Source organism: Hippopotamus amphibius, chromosome 6 (genome assembly GCF_030028045.1).
Source record: "Hippopotamus amphibius kiboko isolate mHipAmp2 chromosome 6, mHipAmp2.hap2, whole genome shotgun sequence".
In the NCBI taxonomy this organism is placed as follows: Eukaryota; Metazoa; Chordata; class Mammalia; order Artiodactyla; family Hippopotamidae; genus Hippopotamus; species Hippopotamus amphibius.
In genome coordinates, this window is record NC_080191.1 from 11,276,589 (window position 1) to 11,282,878 (window position 6,290).

The window sequence follows — 6,290 nt, forward strand, 5'->3', positions numbered from 1 at the left end:
GACAGGTGCTAAGGAGTCAGGTATAAGCCATCCTCAGGCTGCACAGAGGTCCCCATGGCCACTATTCCGGCTTCCCAGAACCATGGAGCCCTGGAAGAGGGTGTTCTTTCCTTCATTGGATGATCTCTTCCTCCATCACCCCAAGGTGATCAGGGGCATTAAGAGACATGCTTTGCTGCTCGGAGGATTGGAGAGTCCGGCCAGGGTGGGTACACTGTCCAGGCCAGGAGGAAACCTTAGTGATCTCTCCGCTCCCCTCTCCCCACCACCCTGCTGCCTGGCCCCCAACACCTTCTACCCCTCATCGAAAGGGACTTTCCCTCTCTAACCACCAGGGTCTCCAGTGGTGAGCAAGGACGGTGACAGAAGACGTGATGTGGTTTCTGCTCAGTTAGAAGCACAGGAAAAACTTTCAAACACCCCTTAGAAGGGAGAAAAACCCAAGTACGGAAGGAAGGAAGTCTGTGCACCTTCAGCACAGACTTTGCCCTGCCCCTCTTTTTTTTTTTCTTTCTTTCTTTTTTTGGTTTGTAAGAAATATATGCTTCTCTTTTGGAGAAGCCCACCAGGCGCCCAGTGGCCCTCAGCGGAACTCACAGCGAGCTGGGGTTCGGCGTCCCTGCCAGCCCATGCCATCTCCACCTGATCACGTTCTAACTCATTCCTCTGATGTGAACAAGATTTGGACTGAATATAAGAGATGCTTCTCTCATGTCTAAGTTATATAGCTGGTCTTAAAAAGATTCCTTTCTTCCTTCCTTTTCTTTCTTTTTTTTCCCCAGCCAATCCTCTTAAGAGCATATAATTCTTCAGGCTATAGAAGAACTGTAATATATGATGTTATTACACTAAAGTTGGAGGGACAGTTGAAACAGCTGTAACCTATCTAAGATGGGCTGAATGGTTTGCTTCAGATAAATGTAATTTTCAGTCTGGAATCCACATGCAGGTCAAAACTAGAGAAGACAAAAACTACCAGTTTGAAGCAATATGACTGTAAATCTGTAGGGTTTCTGTTGGTTGCAAAAGCTGTATAACAGGTGGGTATACTGCAAGTCTTCAGATAATTCTTAGAGGAACTGTGCCTTTTGGGATTACATTGCCTGGGAACAAAGAGGTAGAACAGACTACTCTTTTTCAACTTTCATCTCCAGGTATGTTGGTTAACTATATATGGGGAATATTTAAAACAGAGAACATACCTCCTTAAACTCAGAAGGAACAAAAAAAATTTTATGTGCACTGGAAGCAGAAAAGATGTCCGTTTATGTGTTTCCTCTCCTTTGTAGAAAACACACCCTCTGTGCTTTTAAAGTGGCATGAGCTTATCCACTTTATCTAAAATAGCATCTGAATTTTTGCAAGTGCCCAGTGCCTTCTGTCTGAGCATCACTGTGCCCTTCAGCTGCAGTTGCCAGGCCCTGGGGAGCTCTCTGCCTCAGTTTCCTCTTTGGCCCACTGCTGACCTGAGGCTGACCCAGAACCACTGGAGCTTGACACCACCCTCTGTTAACGCATGGGGAAATGCCAACTCAATCTGGCGCTTTGAAGGGGAACTGGCCACCCCCAGAGTGATGAAAGCCTTTCAGTAAAGGGGCATCTGGAAGGAGCTTGGTTTCAGAGATATGAATGATTGTGTAGAGCTGGGATGGATTCAGAATAACGTTGGGCTGTAGCAGGCCACGGTTCTCCAAGGCCTGCCATCTCCACCTTGCTTTCCTGAAGTGTCTGCAGAACTCGTTAAGAGTCACGCTCCTGACAAGGCAAAAAACCAGTAATTTAATGCTGTAAAACCCAGCTGTTTTGGCAAGCCTGCCCTAAGTACAAACAGCATCAGGGACTCCTGTGGGCCCTGCCCCGCTGGGCAATAGCAGCAGCAGCTAACCTGCTAACTTGGGAAGCAGAATCAGGAAGCTGGGATTGGGTTTCCAGGTCCAGCAGAAACTTGTCAGGTGGCTTGGGCCTCTTTTCCTGACCTTGCATGCTTTGACAGTCCCATTTCTAAGATGGATACGCTCAAAGCCCGTCCCTAACTACCTCCTTCATGAAAACACTCAAGGACGAACACCTTAAACCTTCCCCTGGCACAAGGCCAGGTACTCCTTGCAGCAACAGCAAGAGCAGATACTGAGATCTATGTGAGGCTTTGAGGGAAACCTCAGCCCCGCTGGCCAGATGTACAGAACTACAGTCTTATCTTGGTTCTTAAAAATGAAATGGATTCATTAAAACTGGGCCTCATTCTTTGCTTTTGCAGCCAGCTGTGTGCGTGGGCTCACTGCTCCATGGGTCACTTGGGTCAAGTGTCCCCCAAGGCTGGCTTCCCCCAGCCCCTACAACACTGGCGGGCCACCTGCGTCCCTGGAGTCCACCACAGACAGCCAGTGAAACCCTCGCATGCAAATTATCTAGGAATTGGCCATCACCCATCTCCCACCTCCTTTCTGTTGAAACAGAGACTCAAAAGTTCGCTGCATACAGGCAGCTCCGATAAAGCAGCGTGTTCTACACTTGGATGGGGGGGGGGGGGGGGGGGAGCGGGGCGGGGAGGGCGCGACCCTGCAGCTTTGGAGATGGCTTCTACCATTTGCACCAGCCCTTCCTCTGAGGCTTGACCCCGCTTCGGGTGGGTGCCAGCACTTCCGGTCCTCAGGCTTCCAGGAGGCTCGGAGGGCGGGGTCAACTGGTGGAACCGGTTCACTTGGTAGGGCTCCCAGTGCTTCCTCCAGTAGGCGGTGGCCGAGGCAGTTCTGCTATGATTGGCATGTTGTTTGCTGGCCCTGATGTGCTCCGGAGAAGGGTATTGTGTCGGCTCTTGGCACAGAAGACCCTGTGGGAGGGCCCCCGTGTCCCTGCCCTGACACATCACCAGGAATGACAAGGATCACCGAGCGTGAACTCACGGCCTCGTTTTCGGCAAACGGCAGAGGCAGGCGGAGCGGTCAGGACCCATCATCTCCCCTTAGAAGATCTGCTTACGCTCCCCGGCCTTCGGCCCTCGCTCGTTGCCTTGCCTGTGTCCTGTGTGTACGCAGAGGCTATGGCCTGCCTTGTAGTGTCAGCAGGTTGGAGAGAGGACCCAGTCATGTTTTTTGTGTTCAAGGCGGTAAAATGGGCCACATGCGTCTGTGACGGCGAGTAATCACAGTGAAACTGACACTCAAGTAGAAAACGGAGTCCGCCCACAGGAGCAGCCCTGCACCAACTGCTGCATGTAGGTTAAGCGTGGAGTCGCAGCTCGGGTCAGCCTCTGGCTGCCACGAGCTGGTGATTCAGTAATAACTGGAAGCACGATTGCTTTTTCACTCACTATTTTTTAACGGTTTATTCATAAAGCAATTTTTCACTTTTCACTTATTTTCAGCCCCTTTCACATCTATCTACTCACAGTTTCTGTCTTGGCTTAACCTTTCCCTCTCCTCCTCCCTCTTAGGGCTTCATTTTTCTTTATTCCCTTTTTTAAACCTTGAACCGTTAGAGCAGTATCGGGGCCTCCATTGTTTTGCTAACCAGAATGTTTCCTTTTAACGTCTTTTTGGGTTCTCTTAACTGGCCTTACCTTCTCTTCTTTGGCCCCCATATTTTTGACCCTCTTTCCTTTCTGCGGCAACAGACTTAAATCTTTCTTAGTCTTCATACAAGTAAGCATTTGCATAAAAAAATAAAAAAGAAAAGAAAAAGGTTCAGAAGAAAAAACAAAAAGCCACTAAACTAAACAGCCTAGAATTCATGGTACTTTCCTTGAGCAGAGGTTTGATTGAAGCACAACCCATTATTTCCATTAAAAGAATCTTGATTCCTTTCAGATGAGCATGTTAATTCCTGGGGAAAGTTCATGGTTCTCACAAATTAGCAGGACCTTTGTGAGCCCAATCTCTTCTGCCAAAAGACGCCGCAATAGTTTTTTCCATATAAGCCTGCCCCTCACTTCCATTTTCCTCTGACATCTGCTCTCTAAATTACAAATATCTGCCTATAGCAACAATCAGACTTCCAAGGAAAACAAACCAAAAGGAAATAAGAGAAAACGATAGAATCTTAGCATATTAAAAGATGTAATACTTCCGAAAGAGCGCAAAGAAAACCTAGGAATGACTCCTTCATTTTGTGGGTCAGGAAACTGAGGCCCAAGACGTTCCAGGACTTTCTTGAGAGCACGCAGGGAACTAGGGGCTGAACCAAGATTTCCAGCAGAACAGGAGCACATGCTCGGTTCCCATCTTGGGCATATATTTAGACTCAGGCCCAGGGAGCACAGAAGAAGGGCTTAAATCACCCCATTCATGATCTCTAGATGGTTAGTCTCATAGCAAATCACTCTCAGGTTAACTGTTCTAAAACTGGGGAGGCAAGAAAATGTTCCACGGAAAGGGATGACGTTGCGTCCCACTTCCTTTGCCTGCTTGTGTGGGAGATAGTACTCGAGGGCAGCCTTGCTGTGTAAGCAGGGAGGGTGGAGATGGTCCCTTCTTTTCCCAAGGCCTAACTGCACTGCCAGGCTGCTAGCCTGGAGGTTTGCTCTGCAGAGGGCCGGGTACCAGGTGAGAGTGGTACCATGTCTCATTTTCCACCCCCTTTCACGATCCCTGGGAAGAACTCTAATGAGGAATGCATTTTTAAATATTTTACAAAATATACAGCACAGTTCATTTTGTGCTGTCATGGATTCTTCCTCAGGATTAGACAAGCTCTCCAGATCTGTCTTCCACAGAGTTTCATATATATGGTTTGCTAGGAGGCCTCAGGAACATTAAGGAAACTTAAGTCCTCTACCAGAGCCTTAGCTCTGTCTTGTCTCCAGGTGTACCATCATTTATAAGGTTGATAGACATCTTTGAATTATAGACTGGGAAGAGTTTGCCAGGCATCTTGCTTATAACTGTGCTTTCAAACAAGCTGGCTCCTCTCTAAGCCCTCCCAGGAAGGAGACTACTTCCTCCCTCCCTTGGAAAGGAACCCATTGTGTTACCAACCCTAAAAGTAGGTATTAGTCTTTGTCATTTAAACAAAAGTCCCTTCTGCTAATGGTTTAACTTCATTTCTTTTGCTCTGCTGCTCACCCTGGCTGCCGTAACCCACTGATGAATCCTTCAGACACCTGGAGATGGGAGGTTGTACCACAATTCCAGGAGAACAACCCCCTTTAGTTAGCACACTGAAGAATTTCTCACCGAAGCTACCCACTGGCATTTACCTGTCACTTCCTTTTTCTTTCTTGATGGATGTAGGAGAAAACTACAAGGTGACTGTGTTCACATTTATGCTCAATAAAAGCTTCTGTCTTAAATTCAGAAGGAAGGAAATGTGTACATCACCAGCTCTGGTTCATTGTTTATCGAACCTGGAAGGAAGAGCAAACCAGGAGAGGGTTTGGTAGTTTATAGTATTCTGTGAAACCAGGCATGGAGCGTATTTGCATAAATCAGGTCAAAAATAACTTTTTTGGAATCTTGCTGTGTTTTTGGCCTAACTTACATGATTAAAGCTATATTGAGATTAAAATCACTTCTCACTTATTGAAGGAGCAGCTTTCAGCAGCACTTTGAGCAAATGAACTTGGGGGTCCTGAGGACTTGAAGCTTAAAAAAGGATGTGATGGGAGGCTTACTTCTGGGTCCTGAAACATTTGCAGCTGCTGTATGCCCAGAAGTAGATTCCAAAGAGGTAGTCAGTGCTCAGAATGATCTGATTTCTTCTGGCCAGACACTGATAATGAAACAGACATGTTATGGACAAAGAACTCTACGGTCTCATAAAGGAAATAGAAGTGTCTTTTCAATTGGTTCAATGATCCCATTCTATTTAACTTCTCTTCTCTGCATTAATGTTTTTAGCTGCCACCCTCTGTGGTACAGCCTTCCTTTGTAGAGCAGATTATCCCAGAGGCCTGGTTTTACATTAGAAATCCTCCACCATGTGCCTCTAATTACTTTCATTTCTCTGCTCTGGCCTTTTCCCATCATCTTCTTTTAAAGAAGGCTACACACACACACACACACACACAAAAGTTCACTTATACAAACTTATGGGTCCTAAATTGGTTTCCTGTCCCCCAAGGGAAAAAACTTTAGAAGTGTGCCCATAAACACCCATGGAATTGTATATTCTATATGTTTTCTTATGGTGAAGAATTGAATGCATCATTTCTGAACAGGGCTTTTAGTTTAAGGAAAGAGTAAAAAAGGTGGCTTCTTCGGTTTTGCCTTGCTCTACAAACAGCTGCCTAAAGTCTCAGTTCAACAAGGTAGATGTCAGCTGGGGAGACTTGAGCTCCTAGTGAAAATTATTTC